General features: G+C 36.0%; 5 non-coding genes across 5 annotated transcripts; 3 read left to right on the top strand and 2 right to left on the bottom strand.

Moving 5' to 3' along the window:
* Positions 1–1,063: 1,063 nt before the first annotated feature.
* TRNAC-GCA (transfer RNA cysteine (anticodon GCA)) lies at positions 1,064–1,134 on the top strand. Its single transcript has one exon. It is a non-coding gene; the product is annotated as a tRNA-Cys (tRNA).
* Positions 1,135–4,754: 3,620 nt separating this feature from the next.
* Positions 4,755–4,826, bottom strand: TRNAT-GGU (transfer RNA threonine (anticodon GGU)). Its single transcript has one exon. It is a non-coding gene; the product is annotated as a tRNA-Thr (tRNA).
* A 1,959-nt stretch (positions 4,827–6,785) lies between these two features.
* TRNAM-CAU (transfer RNA methionine (anticodon CAU)) lies at positions 6,786–6,859 on the top strand. The gene has a single exon. It is a non-coding gene; the product is annotated as a tRNA-Met (tRNA).
* A 452-nt stretch (positions 6,860–7,311) lies between these two features.
* On the bottom strand, positions 7,312–7,382 carry TRNAG-GCC (transfer RNA glycine (anticodon GCC)). Its single transcript has one exon. It is a non-coding gene; the product is annotated as a tRNA-Gly (tRNA).
* An 824-nt stretch (positions 7,383–8,206) lies between these two features.
* Positions 8,207–8,294, top strand: TRNAS-UGA (transfer RNA serine (anticodon UGA)). The gene has a single exon. It is a non-coding gene; the product is annotated as a tRNA-Ser (tRNA).
* Positions 8,295–11,576: the final 3,282 nt, after the last annotated feature.

Raw genomic sequence — 11,576 nt, 5'->3', positions numbered from 1 at the left:
ATATTCTGTTTACTGAATCACATGAAATTCTAGGGAACTCCACATACGTATTTCATATATGTATTTCATACATATGAATAGAGACCATTTGGACGAAAGTTCGAGTTTGCCAGGGGTACAAATGAAATGAAAATGAATTGATAAAACATTCCTACAAAAAAAATTCTGCCACTTATACTTTATGTTATGATATTCTAATCAGATTGGATGGCAAAGATTTCTCATTTTATCTCCTTTCTATGAATGTAATAAAGCCGTAATATAATATACTAGAAAGTTTGACTTTACTTCGATTTAGAATAGCGTGCTTACTTTAATTTCTCAAAATAATTTGAGGGTTCTTTTTTATTTCGGATCGGAGTAGTATAATTGCTAGAAAATTCAGTATTTCATTGTGGAATTCTAAAATAAAGTAAGTCCCTTTTTTAAGTACATGCCAATCTAGTTATCCACCTCTCCCCATATCCATGCTTTTCTTTTATCGTAATTTCACTTGGGTACGCCAAGATAGTCAGGTTATACTCTATATCAGAGCAAATTTCCTTTTTTTATTCAAGATATTTAATTTAATACTTTGAAAAATTAAAGCATGATTCCCCATAGAGATATGTACATAAAGGGGATCTTTGGATAATAATGCTGTTCGGACCTAAAGTTTACCTATACACGGATTAAGCATAAAGCCATAATATTTTATTATGCCATTGAAGGGGGGGGAGATAATACCGATTTAAGAGTAGTTCACTACTGCAATAAAAAAAAGAGAATTCTAGTTAACGGTTCCAATTTATTCTGAATTTTGCAGCCTGTGAATAGAAATCCACTTTTTCTTCTTTTTCATCTCAATAGAAAGAAATGGGAAGTTTTATTGTGTTAACAATGTATGTTTTAAGATAGAATCTATCGAGGAGAATAATAGAAACTGGATCAAAAAAAGCAGGAATAGATTTTTTGAAAAAGATTGGAAAAAAGTAAGTAGAATTATATTCAAAATAAAAGGGGCTTTTCGTAAGAAAACGTGGATGAATACTTGCTGTTTTCTAGATTTTTGATCGGATTTTTTGGCGGCATGGCCAAGCGGTAAGGCAGGGGACTGCAAATCCTTTATCCCCAGTTCAAATCTGGGTGCCGCCTGATCAATAAAATACTTAGGTTTTTTTTATAGTGCTGATCGAATTCGATAAATTTTTACTTCGCATAAGTTCGGGCAAGAGAGTAACTGGGCCTGCCGATACTGGGTTTAGAGAAACCATACCATAGTTCTATCCTCAAACTAGGGTTAGGGTTTGTTTTGACGGTAGTGGCCAAAATGGTTATCAATAGGGGTGAGGTAGTGTTTCCTTATTCTTTTATTATATGAATTTGAATTGGTTCTTAATTGAGATTCGATTTGATAATTTTAAAATACGAGGATAAGATGTCAGAAATCTTGGTATCCAAAGAAAGGTCCCTAAGGGGCATTCTTTTTTTTTTTCAATCTAAGATTCAAGAAGGGACTCCACGAAAGAATATCAAGACTTACTAATTATTATACATTTTTTTATCGTACATCTTATGTTACCTACATACACTAAAGTAAGGACTACTTAATTCTAACGAGAATCAGATTAAATAGGTCGATCAAAAATCAATTTAGGAGTTGTATTATGGATAAAATCTCTTCATTCTTTCATAGAATGATACAAAGCAAGGCTGCAGGGTTTAGGTCAAAAATAAACATTAGGTAAGGTAGGTATCCAATAAATATTTATCTATCGATAATTTTATGGTATATTCGGGCGTCCTTTGCTTAAAAAAAAAAAAAAGAGTAACAAAAGGAATAAAAAATCTTCCTATTCCCGCTTCTTCTATTCAGGACATCATTCCCGTACTCTTTCTTTTTTAAGGAAAAAAGGGCTATAGTATCTCGTATTTTTAATGCTCTCTAATTCTACCAGAATTCCTATAAGAATTTGTTAGGAGTAAATTCCTTGAACTGATTGATCCATGGCCTTAGGGCGGAATCCCTTTTTGACTCTGTACCCTTGATTCCACTATGATTATTGATCAATAGTAGAATAATCCCTTCATAGAAATAGGAGACATAATTTAGATGGATATAGTAAGTCTCGCTTGGGCTGCTTTAATGGTAGTCTTTACATTTTCTCTTTCACTAGTAGTATGGGGAAGGAGTGGACTCTAGGGATACTACTAATTGATTAAGTAATCAAATTGTTGTATCAATTCTTTTCTTTAATGGATCATTTTGCATTAATCATTTTGTCAAACGTTATTCTTTAATCTTTTTCTTTAGTTTTGTTTCACTCCTGTAAGAAACTCTTGTATTGTAAGTTGTAATGTAAGAAAGAGCCATTATACCAATTCAGAATTTCTACTAGAAATGACGAATGGTTAAAAAAAGTTCTATACATAAGAAAATTAGACTTTCTTCCACGGAACTATTCACGGCATATCACACATTTTCCATTTCCTTTTACTTTTTACTATAGTCTATTCTTCATATTATTTTTCTTTCCTTCCATGGATTCTTTGGTCAAGAATTGTCTTAGATTTTTTTATTTTGACCTGATTGAAATTAAGTGGATGCAATGAAAAAAGAAATTGAATTAGACTACTTAACTATTTCAATCTACTAATCTATTCTATGTAGATTCAAAGATAATATAATAGAAAGAATCTAAAGTGTCGTAGAAAAAACTATATGTAGTTCTTTCTACCACACTTTAAGATTCCAACCAGATCCTTTCATTTAAGACTTGGATTTTTTTTATTTAATCCCTTTTTAATTTCTTCAATGATTAATTGGAATTCCAATTAATTATTTTGGCTGACTGTTTTTACATAAATAATAAGTAAAAAAGAAGTAGGAACTAGAATGAACAGTGCAGTAGCAATAAATGCGAGAATATTGACTTCCATAACCTCTTTATTTTTTATTTTCACAATAACTCGGGATGTAATCCCATGGAGAGGAAAAAGGGGTATCTTGTAAATTCAAGGGTAGGGCTTGCATTCTGATAATACTGAATCAATTCAATATTATGAATATCGGATCTATCAAATCAATTCATGGATGAGAGTTATATTTCACGGATGAGAGTTATATAGTATAACATAGGAAGATCCTCTATCCACACTAAGACCAAAATGGGTTTTTTGATTGGATTAGGAATTCCCTCTTTTTTAATCCTTTTCTACTTTTTCTTTTCTATATCTCTAACCCACGAGCTTTCTTAATCTTATACTTTCTTAATCTTATACAATTTCCCTTCCTTTTTCTTATAGTTATACATACAATTATGTATGTATTATATGACCAACTTTCACTTTCTATGGGTCACATAGACATCCAAATAAGCAGTAGAAGTGAGATGGGGAAAAGAGGTCTGAAATAAAAAGGGAATACGATTTATGTATGGATTCCGGTAAAATACCGGTACTCTATTCCATAAGAGTGGAATAGGAAATTAAGATGAGGATGGTATCATCATAAAGAAAGATAGAGTAATATAATATCCTAAATTCTACTAATCCACATATCGTATGTGTGTCTTTCTTTATCGATTGGGAGTAGTGAAAAAAAAATTCCTATATGCCCTCCCTCCCTCTTTAATGAGAGATGCAAAATAAAAAAGTGAAGTAAGGGTGCCCTGTGGGTATTTGATCTTGCTCCCTGCCCCTTTTTTTCATGGAAAAAGGAAATATCAATTTCTCCATTCATTGAACCCTAGTTCGGGACTGACGGGGCTCGAACCCGCAGCTTCCGCCTTGACAGGGCGGTGCTCTGACCAATTGAACTACAATCCCCGCGGGGTGTATGGCATACCCATTCTTAAATAGAACCATAAGAAGATTCGATTCGTCTTTCGTACTCTAAGAAATAGACGAATCATATACTACATACCCACATATTATATTATACGTGGGTATAGTGAGAGTGACATAACTAGTATGTCGTGATTTTTTATCACTAAAAATGGATAATAATCCAGCCTTCAATAAGAAAAACTCTTTTGTTTGTAAGAAAGGAATGAGAGAGATATGGATTAGAAAAAAAAATTTCCCTTTTTTCTTTATCTTTTATTTCTATAGATCAGACATTTTATTTTATGGAAGAAAAACAAAAGGATTTAGTTCATACTCACGAAGCCCTAGATTTTTGGTTTGGGCCGAGCTGGATTTGAACCAGCGTAGACATTGTCAACGAATTTACAGTCCGTCCCCATTAACCACTCGGGCATCGACCCAGGAAGAATTTATTCTAGGGTTTTTGCTAATCTATGATTAACCTCCTTTCATAATACTCCCTACCCCCAGGGGAAGTCGAATCCCCGCTGCCTCCTTGAAAGAGAGATGTCCTGAACCACTAGACGATAGGGGCATCACTAGACGATAGGGCCATATACAACCGCTCGTGATTATACTATAATCATAGTATGAGCAGTTTTTTGGAATTGTCAATATACTCGAAAAGTATAAATAGATCCAAAGCAAAGAGTTTTTCCAACTTTTCTGTTATGTTTTCATCTAGGATTTTTTTTAGTTGATCGTTATAGATTAATTCTCCGTGCTTCATTTAGTGTTCATACCAAAAATGCATCCATCCCGCACTAAGTCATAAAATTCTCTAAAAATATAGAGAAAGTTTCAAAAACAAAGAAAAAAAGTGAATCAATTTAGTAGAAAAGTACTCTATCAGATTCGAACCAACGACTTACGTCTTAGCACGAGATTACTCTACCACTAATTTAAAAAGCCCTTTATCGGATTTGAACCGATGACTTATGCCTTACCATGGCATTACTCTACCACTGAGTTAAAAGGGCTTTTTATTTAATTCAAAAATTAGCCACTTGGATTTCCCATTATGGGTCTACTGCATAATGTACATATTATATATATAATATATAGAGATAGAGAGAGAGACATTATGTAGAGATTGTATATGTATATATCGATATCTTGAGAGCTCAAAATAAAATTAATAAAAAAAAACATACCCTACATAACATATCCAACTCTTCTTGGTTCAGGGTTTTCCGTTTCCGAAGACTAGTAAAATAGGCGGATTCTGGAACCCCAAGGATTCAACGGTATATGGATATGGAAAATATAAGATTTCCGATCCTAGCGGGAAAAGGCGGGGAACAGATACCCAATAGGATATAGGATCCTTGGGAGGAACTTTTGGTAATGGCCTTGATCCTCTATGCTATTTTTTATGTGTTCTTAGTTCTATTGAACTTTTTGCATTCTTTTAAACAAGAATCTAATAAACTAGAATTGAGTCAGTGGAAAAAAGGAGAGAGAGGAAAGTGTTAAATGGAGAGAGTCGACTAATCAGAGACTTTTAGGATCTTCTTTACATCAGGTAAATCTGTCGGCCCTGTCCGTTTTTTTCTTTAAGTTACGACTCTTTGCTGCTTACTTCTATCAAGCCATAGGGAAAGTCTATGATGAATTTGGAAAACTCATCTCACTCTTACTCTATGGCTCGGACTTAATGGGGGAAGAAAACATCTTCCATAATTTCTTTTTTGTTCAATTCTGGACAAAAAAGAAAAGGAAAAAAGGAATTTATAGGGACAGTGTTACCCCCTATATCCCCTAGTTTATATTGTAGGAATAATAAAACAATTTAGCAGTCTGACACACTTACGTCCTTGCAAAGTAAATAATTATTATTGTAGTCGTAACCGTAGAATAGGATCCTAATCAAAATAAATACATTTGGTTCAGGCGCTATTAGCATGGTAAGAAAAGATTTTTTTTACAGACCAGAGGGGCTATCTAAATCCTAAAGTAAAGGCGAGCGATCGAAGTAGAAGTACCAACGGCTCAGTGTCATGAACCTTCTCCATCTGATTCAATAAGGGGGAATTAGCCTTCTTGTCAAATGGCTATCCTTGACAAAGGGTACCATTTATACCATAATCTACAATGTAGCGGGTATAGTTTAGTGGTAAAAGTGTGATTCGTTCTATTAATAACTGAATTTGAAATGATATACTTAAGGCATCCTTAAGTTTTTTATTTTTATATTCCGATGAAAACTTTAGTTCTTATAAAGGATTAAATCCTTTTCCTCTCAATAGCATATTGAGGAAGAATATACATTCTGGCGATTTGTATCCAAAGACTAATTTAAATTGCATCCAAAATAAAAATAGGATTATGAGTACAGAGTCGCGAAGCATAATTTTGCATTGGATTAAGTATTCCAATTTTGAAAATATGAGTAAAGGATCTATGGATGAAGATACAAAAAAGTTGATTTCCAATCGTAACTAAATCTTCTTAAAATAAGGAATAAGGAAGCCAAATAGCTAAAAAACGATAGTTTTGGTTTACTAGAACCATCCGCATATTGTTTCAGCTCGGTGGAAACCCAATTCTTTTCCTCAGGATCTCTTGAATGAAATTAGGGAACGAAGTAAGTAGATTAGATGAATTTAGATAGAATTTCTATCTCCTACTCTATAAGGATCATCTAGAAAGCGGAGAGCTTTGGTTCCATTCAAATAGAAAAGCTGACATAGATGTTAAGTGTGTGAGAATATCCATAAAGGAGCCGAATGAAATCAAAATTTCATGTTCGGTTTTGAATTAGAGACGTTAAAAATAATCAACCAACGTCGACTATAACCCCTAGCCTTCCAAGCTAACGATGCGGGTTCGATTCCCGCTACCCGCTCCATTCTGTATAAAAGGAGTATTCTATTTGTCTAGACATGTTAGAGGCTTGTATTCAAGCCTTTTTTGTCCACCAGTTTCTGGTACTCCAGAGCGGAGTAGAGCAGTTTGGTAGCTCACGAGGCTCATAACCTTGAGGTCACGGGTTCGATTCCCGTCTCCGCACTTAGCAGTCTGTATAAAAGGACTATTCTATTTCTCTAGATATGTATGGTAGAGGGGCGTATCCAACCCTTTTTTATTCATTAGTTCCCGGCCCTAGAGGGCAAAATTGAGCAGTTTGCGAAGTCACTTGCCTTCAAAAAAAGAAGGCGCAAGGCCTCTCCCTACCCTGCAGAAAATAAAAATGAAACGAAAGGGACAGTCTACCTCTCCCTTCCCTTTAAAAAAAGTTTGCCCGTTGTTTGTCTCAGTTAATACCCAATTTTTGGAGCTCTGTTGGCGAGTTCTATTTCTGCCTCTGGAGCGCCCTCTTTTTTTGAGTGGGATGCAAAGGAAGGGTAAGATAGTAAGGGATACGGCACTAGACTAACACCTAATTAATACTTAATTTAATATAAGTAGTTAAACAGTTAACTAGACTAAACTTTTTATCATAGTACTTTGATAAATTAAGCGGGCGAGCGGCGGGAATCGAACCCGTATCTTCTCCTTGGCAAGGAGATATTTTACCATTGAACTACGCTCGCTACGGTATATATTTTATAGCGTATATCCGCCTGGGTCGACCTTCTATGTCTGGGTCGACCGTTTCATTTCATTTTCTATTATATTAGAGTTTTCCTTTTTTTATTATCTGTCAATGAATATTCTAATGGGAATGGAATTTCATAATACTGAAAGAGAAGAGCTAGCAATTCGGAACGCAAATTGCGTTTTAATACGTCTCACTATTCTAATTTTTTAGAAGAAATGGCCTTTATTATTTCTTTTTTATGGGGTTAATAAATATTAACCAAATTTCATTTAAGAAATGAGAGAATTCAGAATAGCTACGAGAAAGACTAGTCCAATCCATAATGATGTACCGGAAAATACAACATTTTTATTATTTGACCAACCATCAGGAGAAGCAAATACAAGGGGTACACTAATTACTAAGACTGAGGAAGTCGCAATTAATGCAAAAACAGCTAATTGGAAAGCAATAGTCATATTTCTAATCCTCCAAGCTACCATCAAATAAAGTTGACTACATATTTGATCCCTCACTTAAACCAAAATTGTAAAAAAATACAAGAAGTAGGAGGGGTTTAATCATGAATCCATTGATTCTTCTCTTTAATTCAAATTTATTACTTAAACCGCTTTTTTATTTGGATATGGGGGTGAGAAGAGATTATTTACTCTTTATTTCACAAGCGGGTATAGCGGATCCTGTATCCGTGTATACAGTATACAGAGATATATCGAAAAGGAACTTGTATCTGATATCTTTCTAGAGGCTAATAAATCTTTTTATTTTTTATATGGCTATGTTCTATTTGTAGGAGTAAAATAAGGATTAGGCTGTGGAGAGATGGCTGAGTGGTTGATAGCTCCGGTCTTGAAAACCGGTATAGTTCTAGGAACTATCGAGGGTTCGAATCCCTCTCTCTCCTTTTGCTTATTGAATACGTTTGTTTCTTTCATTTTTATTTATTTTTTTTTTCTGTCCCTTATCTTTCTTTCATAAAAAGGAATGAATGGCTCGGCTAGATGGAATAACCGAGCCAGAACAGAAAAAAAGTAGAACAGGTATAAATAAGAAAATCTTAGTTAAGAGGGTTCATGTAAAGAACAGGTTCCAAATCACGATCGATTCCCTTTTCAAAACCTGCTGCAGCAGCTCGGGCTCTTCCTGCATGCCATAAATGGCCCACAAAAAAGAAGAATCCTAGAACAAAATGAGAAGTTGATAACCAACTTCTAGGAGAGACATAATTAACTGCATTGATCTCGGTAGCTACGCCACCCACGGAATTTAAAGAGCCTAAAGGAGCGTGGGTCATATATTCTGCTGAGCGTCGTTCTTGCCAAGGTTGTATGTCTTTTTTCAACCTACTCAAGTCCAAACCGTTGGGGCCCCTTAGAGGTTCTAACCATGGAGCACGAAGGTCCCAAAAACGCATAGTTTCCCCTCCAAAGATAACCTCCCCAGTTGGGGAACGCATTAGATATTTACCTAAACCTGTGGGTCCTTGAGCGGATCCCACATTAGCTCCAAGACGCTGGTCTCTAACTAGAAAAGTAAATGCTTGAGCTTGAGAAGCTTCTGGCCCGGTGGGTCCATAAAACTCACTCGGATAAGCTGTATTATTGAACCATACAAAACAACAAGCGATAAAACCAAAGACAGATAAAGCAGCTAAACTATAAGACAAGTAAGCTTCTCCAGACCATACAAATGCACGGCGAGCCCATGCGAAGGGTTTGGTTAAAATATGCCAAATTCCGCCAAATACACAAATAAAACCCAACCATACATGCCCACCAATTATATCTTCTAAATCATCTACACTAACAATCCACCCTTCTCCACCAAAAGGAGATTTTAGTAAATAACCAAATATAACACTGGGACTAAGGGTCAAATTGGTAATTTTTCTTACATCTCCCCCCCCAGGGGCCCAGGTATCATATACACCGCCAAAATAAAGAGCCTTGAGTACTAGAAGAAAAGCACCTAGACCTAACAAAATTAAGTGAATACCCAAAATTGTAGTCATTTTATTTCTATCTTTCCAGACATAACCAAAGAATGGAAAAGATTCCTCAAGAGTCTCGGGTCCCAGAAGCGCGTGATAAATGCCACCGAAGCCTAAGACTGCGGAGGAAATTAGGTGAAGTACGCCAGATACAAAGTACGGAAAAGTATCTAGAACTTCCCCCCCTGGCCCTACTCCCCAACCTAGAGTAGCTAAGTGTGGAAGTAAAATCAACCCTTGTTCATACATGGGCTTTTCTGGTACGAAATGGGCCACTTCAAATAGGTTCATTGCTCCGGCCCAGAATACGATTAATCCGGCATGAGCTACATGAGCTCCAAGCAGTTTACCGGACAAATTGATAAGTCTGGCATTCCCAGCCCACCAAGCAAAGCCGGTGGTTTCTTGGTCACGACCAGCTAAAACGAAAGTTCCATTAAAGAGCGTTTCCACGTGGTAGAACCTCCTCAGGGAATATAAGATTTTCATGAGGCTGATCCTGAGCTGCCATCCACGCACGAATACCCTCGTTTAAAAGAATATTTTTGGTGTAGAAAGTCTCAAATTCAGGATCTTCCGCTGCACGGATTTCCTGGGAAACAAAGTCATAGGCACGTAAGTTCAGAGCCAAGCCAACTACGCCAATAGCACTCATCCATAAACCGGTGACGGGTACAAATAGCATAAAGAAATGTAACCAACGTTTATTGGAAAAAGCAACACCAAAGATTTGGGACCAAAAGCGGTTAGCAGTGACCATTGAATAAGTTTCTTCAGCTTGAGTTGGGTTAAAAGCACGGAAGGTATTTGCACCATCACCGTCCTCAAATAGAGTGTTTTCTACGGTCGCTCCATGAATAGCGCATAGCAGAGCCGCACCTAATACTCCGGCAACTCCCATCATATGAAATGGGTTCAACGTCCAATTATGAAATCCTTGGAAGAAAAGGATGAATCGAAATATCGCTGCTACGCCAAAACTCGGCGCAAAGAACCAACCAGATTGCCCCAGTGGATAAATAAGGAATACAGAAACAAAAACAGCAATTGGACCAGAGAATGAGATTGCATTATAAGGCCGCAATTGAACAGACCGAGCAAGTTCAAATTGGCGTAACATGAAACCTATTAGTGCAAAAGCCCCGTGGAGAGCTACAAAAGTCCATAGACCGCCTAATTGACACCAACGAGTAAAATCTCCTTGTGCTTCGGGCCCCCATAGTAGCAACAAAGAGTGTGCTAAACTATTGGCAGGGGTAGAAACTGCTGCGGTTAAGAAATTACAACCTTCCAAATAGGAACTAGCCAATCCATGGGTATACCAAGAAGTTACAAAAGTTGTCCCTGTAAACCAACCCCCTAAAGCGAAATAAGCACAAGGAAAGAGCAATAGGCCAGACCATCCTACAAAAACGAAACGGTCCCTTCGTAACCAGTCATCCATAGTATCAAATAGATCATTTTCTTCTTTAGGAATTCTACCAAGGGCTATAGTCATAGTGATCCTCCTATTCAATTACTTCAACCATTTCCGAGCACCTCATATCACTTTCCAAGGCATATGATAGTTTTATTATCTGTGGACGATTTCTTTCTCGTTCAATGCCCTTTTTCAATGGTCTCGAAGAGAGAAATTTCCCATTTTTATCTATGGAGTCACAGTCACAACCGAGGTCGTGGTAAATCCATGAATTTGATTCGATTTGTTTTTCTTATACTATTTATTTGTTTTTCTTATACTATAGAAATAGAAATAAATTGTTTTTCTTATACTATAGAAAGAAATAAACCTTTGAATTCAGCATTATTCCAAGACTCCTATTTCAAAGTCTATCTTTTAAGGGAAAAATGCAAATAAAAGTAACCCTTCTTTTCCCATTCCCTCTCTATTGCATGGGTGGAAGAACTAAAATAATAGAGGATTCTGAAAAAAAAAAATGGACCTTCGAAATCCAATTTTATGTGTAGCGCAAAGGAGTTGCGATTTCTTCTTATTCCTATAGAACATCTAGTAACAAGAATATGAAATCGTAAATAGCGAAAAATTCTTGTCTTGCGCGGTCTAAGTCTAAGGAAATAAAAAAAATTCGCTTATACAATTTCATCTACATCGAATTTATATATCAGAATAGCGGATAGAGGCATCATTAAAGGAGTCAGGTCTACTTACTTTATGCTTCTTTCCAATTTTATGGT

The sequence above is a fragment of the Triticum urartu genome, unplaced genomic scaffold, assembly GCF_056163025.1.
Source record: "Triticum urartu cultivar PI428250 unplaced genomic scaffold, HENAU_Tu73 scaffold2, whole genome shotgun sequence".
Classification (NCBI taxonomy): Eukaryota; Viridiplantae; Streptophyta; class Magnoliopsida; order Poales; family Poaceae; genus Triticum; species Triticum urartu.
The sequence above is the reverse complement of the archived record's forward strand: the minus strand, read 5'-3'. Positions and strand labels throughout refer to the sequence as shown.